Source organism: Tamandua tetradactyla, chromosome 2 (genome assembly GCF_023851605.1).
Source record: "Tamandua tetradactyla isolate mTamTet1 chromosome 2, mTamTet1.pri, whole genome shotgun sequence".
NCBI classification, from domain to species: Eukaryota; Metazoa; Chordata; class Mammalia; order Pilosa; family Myrmecophagidae; genus Tamandua; species Tamandua tetradactyla.
This window is the reverse complement of record NC_135328.1, coordinates 123,202,889-123,218,718: the sequence shown is the minus strand read 5'-3', so window position 1 is coordinate 123,218,718 and position 15,830 is coordinate 123,202,889. Positions and strand designations below refer to the sequence as shown.

Sequence of the window (15,830 nt, the reverse complement as noted above, 5' to 3'; positions counted from 1 at the left end):
TATGTAATAGCTGCTGTTCCAGTTTGTTGGCACATTTGTCAAATTACATGATCAGGCAGTTCCAAAATCTCTTCTATGTCATATAGTTTATCTTCAGATGAAAAAGAATGATGAAAGGACCTACTTGCTTGTGATTACAAGCAACAATTCTGTGCCATAATTGCTTTCTCAACACACAACTGAAAAGTGTGAACAAACTGTTGGATGCTTGTGGTGCCTAAATCACTCAGAGCCTTCACCATGTTTGTTCTAGTGTCATAGGCAATTTCAGGACATTTTTTCTGATGGACTTCCCATTTTATAAATATTTCTTCAATCAGATCTCTGCTGGGAAGAGCTAAGGCCTCTTGGCAACAATATAAAAATGAGGTACACTTGACTTCATCATGAATCCATCATGCTGTCAAACTGATGTAGAAAATACAAAAGTAGCACATTTAATAATACCATTAAGCTTTGTGCATACAGCAGAATATAATTCCCAGAGAACGCTTTTCAATAACATGTTTTCTGGAAGGAATTCTGAACCTAATCACTTGAGTAAATCACAAAAGACCATTGTCTTCATCTATTGATACCACTTTTCAGTAGAACAACATTTTGATAAGCTTTTTGCTCAAGTTTCAGTTTCCAAAGACCCCAAAACCACAAAGAATTGTCTTTTTAAGGACTCCATGGAAGTTTTGTTTGGAAAATTGGTTAGTGAATTATTTTTTTAATGTGAGCAAGAATAAATCACCTCTCAGCAAGCCCTATGAAAAAATCATGGCCTTTTTGTCAGCCCTTTAGATAGCTCCAAGACCCTTTTCACTTACTTGGAGAGTCCCAACTTTCCAGATTTTCCAGAAGGAGACCTGACCTTTAGATAAGTAAACTGTTTTAGGATTGTATAATCCCTATTGATGTCTTTATAGGACAGTGAGCTGTGACTGCTTAAGGGATGCTGCACCAGTTTAAAACATATTTGTGGACTTCATGTCTTTTTTTACAACTGAGTAATATTCCATTGTATGTATGTATTACATTTTGTTTATCCATTCATCTGTTGGTGGACACTTAATTTGCTTCCACCTTTTGGTTATTGTGACTAATACTGCTATAAACATTGGTCTACAAATATCTTTTTCCAAGTCCCTGTTTTCAATTCTTTGGGGTATATGTACCTAGGAGAGGAAGTACCAGGACACATGGTAAGTCTAATTAACTTTCTGAGGAACCACCATACAGTTTGCCATGGTGGTTGTACCATTTTACATCCCTACCAGCAATGTGCAAGGATTCCTGTTTTCCCACATCCTTGCCAACACGTGATTTTTTAATAATAGTATCACAGTGGATGTGAAGTGTTAGCTTGTAGTTTTAATTTGCATTTCTCTGAGGACTAGTGAGACTGAGCACCTTTTCGGATACCTTTTGGCCATTGATATATCTTCTGTGGAGAAATGTCTATTCAAGACCTTTGCTCATTTTATAGTTGGGTTATTTGTCTTTATGTTGTTGAGTTATAGCAGTTCTTTATATATTTTGGATATTAAACCCTTATCAGATATATGATTTTCAAATCTATTCTTCCATTCTGCAGGTTGCCTTTTGATGTACAGAAGTTTTTAATTTTGATGAAGTCCGTTTTATCTATTTTCTCTTTTGTTCCTTGTGTTTTTGGCTTAAAATCTCAAAGTTCATTGCCTGCCACAAGGGCCTGAAGATATTTCCCTATGTTTTCTTGTAAGAGTTTTTTAGTATTAGCTCTTATATTTAGGTTGTTGATACATTTTAAATTAAATTTTTTTTTTTGGTCTTTCTTCTGCCACTTCATATTGTGTTTTTAATAGTGTCCTTTTTTTTTTGTCTTTCCTATGTGGATTTTTAAAAATATTATTTTATTTATTAAACATACCAAAAGACAAACACAAACATTCTTACCATATGATCATCCCATTCTACATGTATAATCAGCAACTCACAATATCATCACATAGTTGTATATTCATCATGATGATCATTTCTTAAAACATTTGCATCAATTCAGAAAAAGAAATAAAAAGACAACAGAAAAAAATTCATACATACCATACCCCTTACCCCTCCCTTTCATTGATCACTAGCATTTCAATCTACTAAATTTATTTTAACATTTGTTCCTCTTAGTCTTTATTTATTTTTAATCCATATGCTTTACTTGTCTGTTGATAAGGTAGACAAAAGGAGCATCAGACACAAGGTTTTCACAATCACACAGTCACATTGTGAAAACTGCATCATTATACAATCATCTTCGAGAAACATGGCTACTGGAACACAGCTTACATTTTCAGGCAGTTCCCTCCAGCCTCTCCATTACATCTTCACTAAAAACGTGATATCTATATTATGCGTAAAAAGAATAGCCTCCAGGATAATTCTCCACAAAGAATTGTCTTTTTAAGGACTCCATAGAAAGTCTATTGTTTTGAAAATTGGTTAGTGAAAATTTATGCTTTGGACACTTCATTTATCTCTATCATTTCCTTCTTTTCTTTATTCACTTTATATCCTTTATCATAACCAGAAGAATGATTATTTGTCAGGCATATTGTGCATGATTTGGAGTTTATTTTCCTCCTTATGAAATTTTGAGGTGATGAAGATGACATTTTGCTTTAAATTAATCCTTATAGATAAGAATTTTAAAACAGTATTGGTCCTTGAAAAACTAATTGCCTATGTGGAATTAAATAACCAAGAATTAAATATTGCTCTAAAACTTTGGTTTGTTTAATATTATCAATGCTCCCATTACAAATAATTCTCTGGATATTAGAATTATAGTATAACCTAATAGTTGTTCCTTTTCTTTATATTATTGAAAGTTTTAGAAAAGTTTATTGGCCCTAAATGGAAACCATTTTCTTCCTAATGTTGCTTAGCTAACTACTCTCTTAATATTTGTACAAACCTTCCATTTATTTCCCTAATAATTATTGGAAAGTCATTAAATAATTGTTTCTGCATGTGAAACTAATGATTTTCATAATCTATATTATTTACTGTAAAATTGGTCAATATTCATTTATATGTCAACTGACTGGCAGAATTTCAGTATATTAAACATATGAGGACATTTTACTCCATGTTGTATCCAGAATGCCTACCTAGAGCTCAACGTACATATCAGATACTAATGATAAATTTAAATTACATGTTACTATTATTGTCTTACTGATTACATATGATGGGACCCTGTGAGTTCTCACAGTCATTGATCATGCCCAAGTCTGAGGTTGCCAGAAATGATGTTGAGGTCAGCATTTAGCCCTTTTGTATTAGAAAGGCTGATGCTAAAGTTGAGTAGTAGATTTTGGCAAAAATTCAAAGTTAAGCCCAAATGGAATATACCCAAATTTTAGTGGAAGTTATTATATATATGTGTGTGTGTGTCTCTCTCTCTCTATATATATAATTATGCATGTGTTATATGATATATCCATTAAAATAATAATTTAAAGGTTATTTAAGGATATGGAAATATGCTTACATTATATTTAGTAAAAAGCAGTAGGCTGTAAAACAGTGATAGGATATCATCTCAGATTGAAAATCGATTAGAGTCTGTTTTATTTTACCTTGTTCATATAGACAAACCAAGGAAAAACAGAAGTATCTTCCCTCTTCTTCTTGAATTGGGACTCTGCTACTAAGGTGGGGAGTAATATTTAACTGCTTTTTAAAAAAATGTTTCAGGGACCACCTGAATCTCTGATTAGAAAGGCTCAATCCTACAAGGTAAAATCTAGAGGGAACTGATCTTCTCCCAAGGTAGGACAGCAGTAGGCCTCGACACCCAGCTGGGAGATAGTGGGTGGGCAGGTAACCGAAGACTGTGAGAGGGACGGATGCTCTATTCTCAGGCCGTGTGGATCCCAGGTGACTGCTGTCCGGGTGTCTGTGGGGTGGTCCACTGAGCTATAACTCTGGAATAGCCACACAGGGCTTAGCCAGTGGTCAGTGAAGAGGACCCTAGGAGAGGCATCCTCTGCCATCTGGGTGGTGGTGCCTAAACAGGGCAAAGGACTGCTGTCCAGTGGCGGCAGCAGCCTTTAGCTGAGTTGAGTGCACAGTAATATTTGTGACCATCCTGTGACAAAAACCACATCTGCCCCTTTTCCCAGAACCCAAAACGTCCAGGGTTCTTAATTGATTCAATAAGAAGCAAAGAATGGTGCCCCCAAAGGACTGGCATCACCTTCTCACCAGGCTCAGGTTTCAATCTGATTTAGAAAAAGAAATGGGGTGTCATTAGTACCCAGGTATCATCTGACACATACGTATGTGTTGACAGAAATAAAACCGTACTTGACATGCATCAATGTAGAATGCTTTGGATAGAAACGGACTTCTAGATTTTCATACTCCTATTTCTTTTCCAACATCTCTAGAATGAATTTGTGTTCATTTTAAAGTCAGGAAAATAGTTCTAATAAGCCAGCTGATAAATTTAAAACAATGAAAATGTATAGTAAAGGACCAAATAATAAACATCTGTACCAATTGCTCAATTCTGCCATAGTAGTACAGAATCAGACATAGACAATATATAAATGAATGAACATAGATATGTCCCCGTAAAACTATTTACAAAAACTGGTGAGGGGCCATCCCTTGGGCCATAGTTTGCCTATTCCTGCTATATAGAAAAACTTAATATTATAAACATACAAAAGTTCCTAAATTAATATCTAATTTAATGCAATTCCAATTAGAATTTAGGATAGTGTTTTTATAATTCAATAAAGTTAAATATTTTTGTGTAGCAAAAGGCAACACATGATGAAAAATGTAGAAAAATGAGCAACTTACAAAAGTTGAAATGAAAATGAACATCAAACATGTAAAAATATGTCCAACGTCATTAATAGTTTGGAGAGTGTTAATTATAGTAATAAGGAGATAACAATGGTTTGCCAAGCAAGTTGGCAAAAAAAAAAAAAATAATAATAGTATTCAGTGCTAGTAAAGATGTAGGTAGGCTGATGTCTCAACAGATGCTGGTGGGAGTATGAACTGGTATGCATTTTGGAAAAATAACCTGGTAGTACCTCTTAAAATGAAAAATGAAAATTTAAAATAATAAATTATCTAGAAATTAAGAAGAAGAAAAATACTTCATATTAATACCCATGAGATAGAGTCAAAACTGTACTGTGAGGACAATTCCTAGCCTTAAAATAATGTCATTTTCAAAAAGATCTTAGTAGTCTATTTCTATTTTATATATTCCATGGTTAAGATTGCTTATCAAGGATGGCTGCTTCTTGTCTTTGATACAAATGGGGCTCCTCTCAGACCTGGGGGCACTTCTTTGGAATTTTCTGTTGCTTATCTCATACCCCTTCTCAGCTTTATTTTGTGGCACACTGTTTCTATGTATCTGTGTGTGTGGAGTTGGTGCATGTAACTGTTTTCCATTTAGAGTTAGTGCCTCTCTGTTAGGATGTACAAGGGTTAACACCCAGCTGTAAGAAATTACTTCTGATCTCAAGAATAGCAGTCATTTATGTGAAGAATTTTAGAAATATCGTGACACATTAAGACATCTTATAAAATCAGAGGTCCTATAAAAGTCTAAGCTGAAAGCTAGTACTCAAAGTACAAGAGGTAAGGAGGGACAAAATGACTGCTTCCTGTCCCTAAAGCCCTTTGCTCAAATAACCATGAAACTTCAAGGCATAGTTTATTATAACAAAGTATAGTTTGTGTCCTTCCAAACCAGGAAACTTCTGAATTGGGATGGTGACAGCCCCTCTGTGAACCCAGGCTAGAAACTGGCTTAAAAAAAAAAACCGCGAAGATTGCGTGTTATGTCTTCTCCTCTGTTCAAATATGAATACATCCGCTCATACCTTGGCCTACCTGTATAGACACCGTGTAAAGGTGCCTATGCCTCCTGCAGGGGTCTCCCACAACCAACTACATGTGTTACAGGGCCAGAATCAAACACAATCCCAGTGTGAATTGGATGGAACTGAGTGAGAAATAAGAACAGAATTTTCTCCAGCTGACTCTGTCTCTAGATGAGGGATGGTGGAAAAAGGTTATGGGTAAAAGGCTTGGAAGGCTTTTTTGGACACACAAGGCATATCCCAAATTGCTTATCCGAACTTCTTGAATAGGAAAGGCATTTTCCTTATATGTCCTCATCTCCCCAAATCATCGCCTTGGTGTTCTGCTTCTTCCCCCAGAATTTGGGTGAAGAATGGGTATAGAATATTTAAATTTCATTTTTCATGACAATTTATTACAATATCCCTTAACATAAAAAGTTGGGGGTCCAGTTCTATTCCAAAGGGAGAATTGGACAAGGCTTCGTTGCAACTGGCCTGTGGTTCATCTATCTCTCCTGCCTCTTCTATCTCTTCCTAAAATGCTGTCCACTGTCCACCCCTCTCCCTGGCAAGGACCCGTCCTGCAGAATGCTGATTCAGCGAGATCACAGGAGTATGCCAAGTGGGGATATCACTAACACACATCACTTTTTTTTGGTCCTAGTTTTGGGGAAAAGTTTTCATCGTCAAAGCATCAAAAAGTGACCTCCGTTTGTCTCAGATGTCACAGGGGTTCTCTCTGGTCTCAAACGTCCCTCGGAGACCCCTGGCTCTGCCTCCCTTCATCCTGGATGTGATCTAAGGCAGGCCCTGGGTGGTGCGGTTGTTTTAGATTCCATCAGAAATCTAAAACATGTAAACATACTGACAGCAATCGGCAGAGGGATGTGAGAAACTTGCAAATTAACAACAAATGCGGGCAGAGAAAGGCCAGAACCAATGAACTGATGCTTTTCGCAACCACAGAGGGGCTTAATCCACTGGTCTCCAAACCATATGGCGTTGGCTGGGTAAGATGCTGGGAGATACTTGGCAGCGAACCATGGAAACATAAATGCAAGGCATTTTGTTTCCTTGTGTGTGCTTTTTACCCTTTAAATATTTACTTTTTGTGTTTTGCCAGGACGCAGTTTTCCGTCCCATATGCAGAACAGGCTGCCTTTGCAAATGGGGTTGGGGGCAGGCAGAGGATGGCTGGGCTCGGGGGACCTGTCATAGGATATTGATTTCTTATGTCCAGGTTGCTGGTTTGCCTCCCCCACCCCACCCACCCAGGGCAACGGTGAGTAAAAGCTGCTACAGACTTAGTGTCTAGATTTTGGTGGCTCCTGGAACAACAGTGGGTGGTCCTGACCTCCGTTTTTGTTCTCCCACAGGTGCACTCGTTTGCAAGCCCACACCTTGGTGGTGAAAGGCATACCTAATGGGAGAAGGCTGGCTGACTGTTGGAAAATGCTTGCTTTTATTCCACCAACGGGAGGTAGGTGGTCTCTCGCTGTCTAGCCTGAGGTTGTGTGCCGGCAGCTGAATGTGTGAGGAAGCCGAGCTGGCAGACACCCGAGGCTGGCTTGGAGGCTGCTGATGGGGCATCTTTCACAAACTTTCTCCCCAAGGGAGAGGCTGGCCAGGGAATAAGGGTGGCCGTGAGGGGAGGTGGGGTGGTGGGCAAAGGGAGAGCAGCTGGAGGAGAGAAATTGGGTGGGTGGATGGAGGTGGATGGAAAGGATGGCAAACTCCCAAATGAAATAGAAATGTACTACATAAAAATAAATAAATTAGTCCTGGGCCATGAGCCATGTTTGAAGCAAAATAATGTAAGCAATCAGATGCTTACTGTCTGTGATTTGCTCAGGCTTCCAAGCACGTTACTTAACAGAAAATGGAACGGTTTGAAGTCTGGTGGTTGCACAATGCTGGCCACGTAGAGAGAAGGCAGGCTAGAGCTGGCAAATACAGATGTCCTAAACTAAAAATACATACTCCTGGCATTTTTCATTGGTTATGAGGGATGCAGACTGGAGGAAATATCCTGACACTGTCAGGTCATCTCGTAGGGATTCCATTTGTTCCACATGCAACCAGAGGAGTATGTTGGGAGAGGTGCCATGCTAACTACTGAGATGGATAGGAGAGTTGGCGGAAGGGCAGAAGTTCCTCTACCTGCACCAGGAAAAAAGATTAATCCTAGCAAGAGAGAGACTAGTTTACATTTGCAAAGAACTTTTTAGTTTATATCATCTTCTCATTCACCATCACCCATAGATGTAGGTGTAACTGTTCTTGTTTCTGGTGCAGTGCTTCTGGAAACTTCATGTGCATAAGAATCAGATTCTTCCCAGAGTTTCTCATTTAGGAGGTCTGTGATAGGACCTGAGAATCTGCATATCTAACAAGCTCCCAGGTGAGGCTGCTGCGGCTGGTCGATGGAAACAGCCTGATTCAACCTGGGTATCTGGAATTCTAAGTTCTAGTTTCCCACCAGCATCACGATGCTTCTTACTCATTGTGTACTCTTCCTTCCAGTCATGGCACCCACTTCAGCAGAGCCTGGGCTTGTCCTCAGAATCTTTCCTATCACAGTCCTCTTGGCAATCAACCAGAGCTGACAGGCAGATAAAATCTATTTGTCATCTCTGCTCGGGCAGAGTAGGCACTGCTCGAAAAGGCAGAGAATTTGAATTTCATTGGGACTAGAACCTTACGTGGTGTGGGGACGCTGGATGAGTGTTTTTTTTTTTCTTTAATTAACAAAGTTTTTAAAGAAGCAGTTCTAGGTGTATAAAAAAAATTGCACAGAAAATACAGCAAGGCCCCCTGCCCCCCCAAATATGTTGTTTCTTCTATTATTAACATGTATTAAAATTGATGAGCCAATGTTGGTACATTATCAGTAACTAATGTAAACTAAAATATACATTAGAGTTCACTCTGTGTTCTACAGTTCTATGGATTTTGACAAAAGCACACTGTCATGTATCCACCATTACAGTATTGCATAGAATAATTTCACTGCCCTAAAAATGTCCCAAGCTCCATCTAATGAACCCGTGGTGATCATTTTACTGTCTCTATGGTTTTGCCTTTTCCACAACGACATATAGTTAAAACCCTACAGTATGTGGCTTTTTCAGACTGACTTTGTTCACTGAGCAATATGCATTTAAAGGTTCCTCCATGTCTTTTTGTGGCTTGATAACTCATTCATATTTATTGCAGAAGAATATCCCATTGTACGGATGACTCACAGTCACTGTTTATTCATTCACTTAGGCAAGGGTAATCTTGGTGGTTTCTCATTTGGGGTGATTATGAATAAAGCGGCTATAAACATTCCTGTGCAGGTCCGGAGGAGGTTTTTAATCTCACTATTCTTCAGTTTCCTCACCTGCCAAATGAGAGGGCCTGATAGGATCAATGTTTCCCAGTCAGGTTCATTCTAAGACTCGTACAGATAGTTTGTTAATAAAAATACTCCCACACCCTCCCGGGCCCTTCCTTAAGAGATTCCGATTCAGTCCACCCGCTGTGAGATCCAGGAATTTATATATTTTAGCAGAAACCCACATGATTCCTAATCTCCAGGCAGGTTTGAGAAAACCCGAGGGGGAGTATCACCGAGCTCCAGGGTTCGCAAGGGCTGCACCCTGCGGTCCGCGCTGGGCTCATGCGCTCCCCGCGTCTCGCGCTCCAACTTGCCCTGGGCGCGAGCTGGGCTGCAACGCGCGTCTGTAACCCCGGCCTCCCCGTCGAGCCAGCAACACTGTAGGCACAGAATCAGCGTTTATTGAGGGCCTCAGCTAGGACCCCCTCTAATTTCAGAAGTCTTTACAAATGTGTAAATCGTCTTTGAAGAGCTCTCAAAGGGGGTTATCTGACATTATTTAGGGAAGAGCCAGCAATGAGCGTCTTTGTTTTTACGGCCCAGGAGGCTGAAACAACAGCCGGCGCATTTACATTTCCCCGTAGCATTGCGCGTCCGCAGAACGGGGGTAAGCAACACAACTTGAGCTGTGACTAGAAAATGAATATAAAACAGCACAAAGAACCGGCTCTGCTCCTTTTAGTCTCCTGGCCAGCTGCTTCTTTCATTCTCCTTTGACTATACGGCCAATCGTAAAAGCAAATGAGGATTCTCTAGGACAAAATAATCCAGGAGAAAAGAGACTCTTCTCTCCAGCCCTTTATTCCCATGTGGAATCTGGAGTGAGGAAAAGGAAGCGAATGTGGAAGAAGTTCCTCTGTTAAAAGTGGGGCTAAATTAATACGACCCCCCCCCCCCCCGTTTCTCCAATGACTCCTAGGTGTCAGATCCAAGCTAAGCTCACACCGTGCGTCTCCACACTGTGCTGTATTTTAACTTTGAAAAAGCTCAGAGTCGAAGGGGGCATGAAGCTTTTGGGGGTGATGGATCCATTCATTATTTTGATTGTGAGGATAGTTGCACAGGTGTACACACGTGTCAACAATCATCAAATTGTACCCATTAAATACGCGCAGCTTGTTGTATGTCAGTTTTCCCCTTAATAAAGCTGTTAAAAGAAAAGCAACAAAAAAGTGTGGCTAAGAGGAAAAAGACAGTAATGCAAAGTAGTTGAACTGAGGTATAGCAAATTAGCAACCATTCCTGAAAAAAAATCACAAGTAGATAGCACTACATACCAGTAGAATGGCTAAAATAAAAAGTAGTGACAATACCAAACACTGGTGATGAGAACGGCAATCTGGAAACTCTGTGCATTACTGGTAGGATTGCACAATGGTATATCCATTCTGGAAAATTGTCGAGCAGTTTCTTATAAAACTGAACAAACCATACGGCCCAGCAATTGAACCCCTGGACAATTATCACAGAGAAATAAAAATATATGTCCACATAAAAACATATGTAGATAATATTCATATTAGTCTTATTTGTAGTAGCCAAATATTGCAAAACAACCCAAATGCCCTTCAATAGGTGAATGGTTAAAAAACACTGAGGAACATTTATACCCTGGAATACCACTCAGCAATGAAAAGGAGAGAACTACTGACACATGCAACAACTTGGATGCATCTGAAGAGGATTATGTTGAGCGAAAAAGAGACAATCTCAAAAGGTTTCATGCTGTATGATTCCATTCATTCAACATTTTCAAAAAGACACAATCATGTAGATGGAGAATAGATCAGTGGTTGCCAGGGGGAAGGGGGGAAGAAGTGGAAGGAGATGGGTTTTGACTCTGAAGGGGTAGGCAGCATGAGGCATTTTTAAAAATATATTTTTATTGATAAATCTTTATACACATGCATTCCATACATGGTGTACAAGCAATGGCTCACAATATCATCCCATAGTTGTGTATTCATCACCATGATCACTTTTTAGAACATTTGCTTCACTCCGGAAGAAGAAACAAAAAGAAAAAGCTCACGCACACCATACACCTTGCCCCTACCTCTCATTGACCACCAGTATTTCCATCTATGCAATTCAATTTACTCTTCGTCCCCCCCACCCCATTATTGATTTATTTTTTTATCTATATACTTTTACTTTTCTATCCGTACCCTGGATGAAAGGAGCATCAGACACAAGGTTTTCACAATTACACAGGCAGATTGTAAAAGCTGTATAGTTATGCAATCATCTTTAAGAATCAAGGCTACTGGAACACAGCTCAACAGTTTCAGGTACTTCCCTTCAGCCACTACAATACACCACAAACTAAAAAGGGATGCCTATATAATGCATACAAACAAGCTCCAGGACAACCTCTTGACTCTGTTTGAAATCTCTCAGCCACTGAAACTTTATTTTGTTTCATTTCTCTTTTCCCCCTTTTGGTCAAGAAGGCTTTCTCAATCCCACGATGCTGGGTCCTGGCTCATCCTGGATCTCTGTCCCACGTTGCCAGGGAGATTTATACCCCTGGGAGTCATGTCCCACACAGTGGGGGGAGAGCAGTGGGTTCACCTGCTGAGTTGGTTTAGAGAGAGAGGCCACATCTGAACAACAAAAGAGGTTCTCTGGGGGTGACTCTTAGACTTACTTTAAGTAGGCTTAGCCTATCCTTTGCAGGAATAAGTTTCATATGGGCGAACCCCAAGATCGAGGGCTTAGCCTATTGCTTTGGTTGTCCCTACCGCTTGCGAGAATATCTGAAATTCTCCAGATGAAGATGCTGAATATTTCCTCCTTTCTCCCCAGTCTGCCAAGGGGACTTGCAGATACTTCTTTATTCACTGCCCAAATTACTCTGGGATATATCAGGGCATCAAACTAATCTGGACAAACCAACAAAATCTCATTCCCTATTCAAGATTCCGTGCGGGCCACGACGGCTCAGCAGGCAGAGTTCTTGCCTGCCATGCCAGAGACCTGGGTTTGATTCCCAGTGCCTGCCCATGCCAAAATAAATAAATAAATAAAATAAAAGAAGATTCCATGTACTTATGGTGTTCAACTAAACTGAAAATACAAGTTAAATTAGGAAATGCACTGCCCAAAATATAAATTTTGCACCAAATAAACTTCTCTCCCTTTGGTTTCACACAGAAGTTGAAATTTTAAAATATGGGCCATATCACCCTTTACCCTGTATTCTGATTTACCTTAGTCCTAACCAGATCAAGTTCATTTGTATCTCTACTCGAAGTCTGATCACTTTTTCAACTTTTTAAACAGTTCCTGTATGGGCTACTGCTGACTTTCATAGCTTCAGAGCTCTAACTCTGCGTCTCAAGTGTCACATAAATACCGGAAGTTTCTGGAAATGACCAGGTTATAAGCAAACAGCTCAGTATAGCATGAGGCATTTTTGTGGTGATGGAACTGATCTGTATTTTACTGCAGTGGTAGTTACACACATCTACACGTGATAAAAGTTCATAGTACTATACACAGGTGCATATAAAACTAATGAATTCTGAACAACTTCTGTGGATTGTACCAATATCAATATCCTGGTTTTGATATTGGATTACAGATAATAAAGATAGGTCAGATGCTCCTGTTGAGGGAAGCTGGGTGACGGGTACTGTATTAGTCAAGGTTCTCTAGAGAAACAGAACCAACAGGGAGATATGCAAACATGAGATTTATAAGAGTGTCTCACACAACCACGGGAATGAAAGAGTCCAAAATTTGCAGGGCAGACTGTGAAGCTGGCGGCTCCGATGAAGGGTCTGGACAAACTGCACAAGAGAGGCTCACTGGTTGAAGCAGCAGTGAAAAAGTCTCTCTTCCTCCTTAAAAGTCTTTGATTGGATTATCTTGTTGGCAGGTGACCCGCCTTAACTGATCACAGATGTAATCAGCCACAGATGCCATCAACTGATGATCTAATACTCCACCCTTCCAGTTTATCCTCCAGCCACGAAATATCCCTGCTGCAAAGGTCAGGCCAGTGCTTGCCTGACCAGACAACTGGGCATCATCACTTGGCCAAGTTGATACCAGAACCTAACTGTCACAGGTACACAGGACCTCTTTACTATTTTTGCAATCACCCATGGATCTATAATTATTTAAAAATAAAAAGTGTGTTTGGGAAAGCCAATCTTATTTCAGAGGGATCAAGAATGATACAGAATTACAAAGACAAAGGCCAGTGTGGCAAGACTATGAAGAAACTGTAAGGAAAGCAAGAGAAGCATAGAAAATATGGGCAGGTATCTTGCTTCAAAGCCAGGAGAAATAGTGAGACAGATTGGGGAGGCCTTGAGGGAGAAGATCCAAGTCCTAGGAAACTTGGTGTCTTGAGAGATGGGGAAAATCTTAGTAGAAGGTGTGGGAGAAGTTCAAGAATATGTGGATATTTATGATTTTGCTGTTGGCTTTTCCCGGATGATTGGGGGATCCATCCTGCCTTCTGATAGATCTGGCCATGTGTTCATTGAACAGTGGAATCCCTTAGGCCAGATTGGAGTCAGTGCTGCATTCAACGCCAGTGTATGGCTGGAATGATGTCACTGCAATGATCTGTGGGAACACCTGCCTCTGCAAAGGCGCTTCAACCATTTCCCTTATTAGCGTAGCTGTTACAAAGATAATTGTCAAAGGTCTGGAGGACATCAAACTGCCAGGTGCAATTTGTTCCTTGTCTTGCGGTGGAGTAGACATTGCATTCCAAAGTCATCAAAGATGAGCTCATTCAGGTGGGAAAACAGATGACCCTTATGGTGCAGGAGAGGTTTGGCAGAAGTTTGTTAGAGCTTTAGGGGGAATAATGCCGCTGTTGCTTTTGAGGATGCTGACTTCAGCTTAATTCTTCCATCAGCATTCTTTGTGGCCATGAAGGCAGGTGGCCAGAGATGTACAACTGCGAGGCGGCTGTTTTTACATGAAAGCATCCATGGTGTGGTTGTAAATAAACTAAAAAAGGCTGATGCACAGATCCGTGTCGAGAACCCATGGGACTCTAATGTTCTCTATGGGCCACTCTATACTAAACAGGCAGTGAGCATGTTCCTTGGAGCAGTGGAAGAAGCAAAGAAAGAAGGTGGCACAGTGGGCTATGGTGGCAAGGTTATGGATTGCCCTGGAAATTAGGTAGATAGGTCTTTCCCACATGTGTCCATTGCACACACAGAGACCTTTGCCCCAATTCTTTGGGTCTTTAAATTCAAGAATGAAGAAGAGGTCTCTGCATGGAATAATGAAGTAAAACAGGGACTTTCAAGTAGCATCTTTCCCAAGGATTGGGCAGAATCTTCCGTTTGGTGTGGGTCTAAAGAATCAGACTGTGGCATTGTAAATATCAATATTCCAAGAAGTGGGGCTGAGATCAGAGGTGCATTTGGAGGCTAAAAGCAGACAGGTGGTGGCAGGGAATCTGGCAGGGATGCCTGGAAAAGTACATGAGAAGACCTACTTGTGTATCGACTACTATAAAGACCTTCCTCTGGCCTGAGGAATCAAATTTCAGTAAAGATATTTTAAATTCACATTACTTCAAGTCTTCTAGGCATTCCTGTGGGTATTCCTTAAGAAGAAATCAAAGAAAAGTAAGACTTGCCCTTAATAAATAAATCACTTTGAATGTGACAGCGCCTAATTCCCTATACCTGCTAGGCACTGAGACTCTGTTTTTTTTTTTTGGTATGGACAAGCTCTGGAAATCAAATCAGCATGGTAGGCAAGAATTCTGCCACCGAGCCGCCATTGCACTGCTCGAGACTCACTTTTTAAGAATAGAAATAAAGTTGTCATAACATAAAAAAAAAGCGTTTTTTTTTGGGCCACGGTGGCTCAGCAGGCAGAGTTCTCATCTGCCATGCTGGAGACCCGGGTTCGATTCCCAGTGCCTGCCCATGCAAAATAAATAAATAAATAAAGTGTTTTTGGGGTAATTGAAAATTTATAGTCACAGATGATGGTGAGGGTAGTGCAAGATTGCAAATATGATTAATCCCGCTGAATTGTATGCTTGGAAGTGGTTGAGATGAGAAAGTTTACGCTGTATATATGTTTCCACAATTTAAAAATAAAGAGCAACTAAAGAGATGATGATAATTAAGTGAAATACATAATCCTGAATAGGATCTAATAATAGAGGATAAAAGACTCAAAAAGACATTATTATTGGAACACATGAAAAATTAGAATATAAACTGTATGCTTCATAGCAATGTTAAATATCTTGAATTGGTAACTACACTGAAGGTGGTTACATAAGGAAACATATTCTTGTTCTTAGAAAATGTACATGGAAATATTAAGTGTGTAAGGAACATGATGTATATACCTACTCTCAATATTCATAAAATAGACAGTCAGATGGATGTACAGATAGATGGATTGACAGATAGATTGATAGAATGATACAGCAAATGCAGAAAATGTTAAAATCGGCGGAAATGCTAAAATGTGGAAAACGCTAAAATAGTTACAGGGATGGGAGGATGTTGGAGTTCTCTTGTCTGTATTATTTTCACAACTGCCCTGTGAGCTTGAAATTATTTCAAATTAAAAAGTGTTTTTTTTTT

The 15,830-nt window shown here is 39.9% G+C and overlaps 1 pseudogene; it reads left to right on the top strand.

The window, feature by feature from the left end:
* Nucleotides 1–14,773, top strand: part of LOC143657228 (alpha-aminoadipic semialdehyde dehydrogenase-like) — a 37,146-nt pseudogene extending 22,373 nt beyond the window's left edge.
* The last annotated feature ends 1,057 nt before the right edge of the window (nucleotides 14,774–15,830 follow it).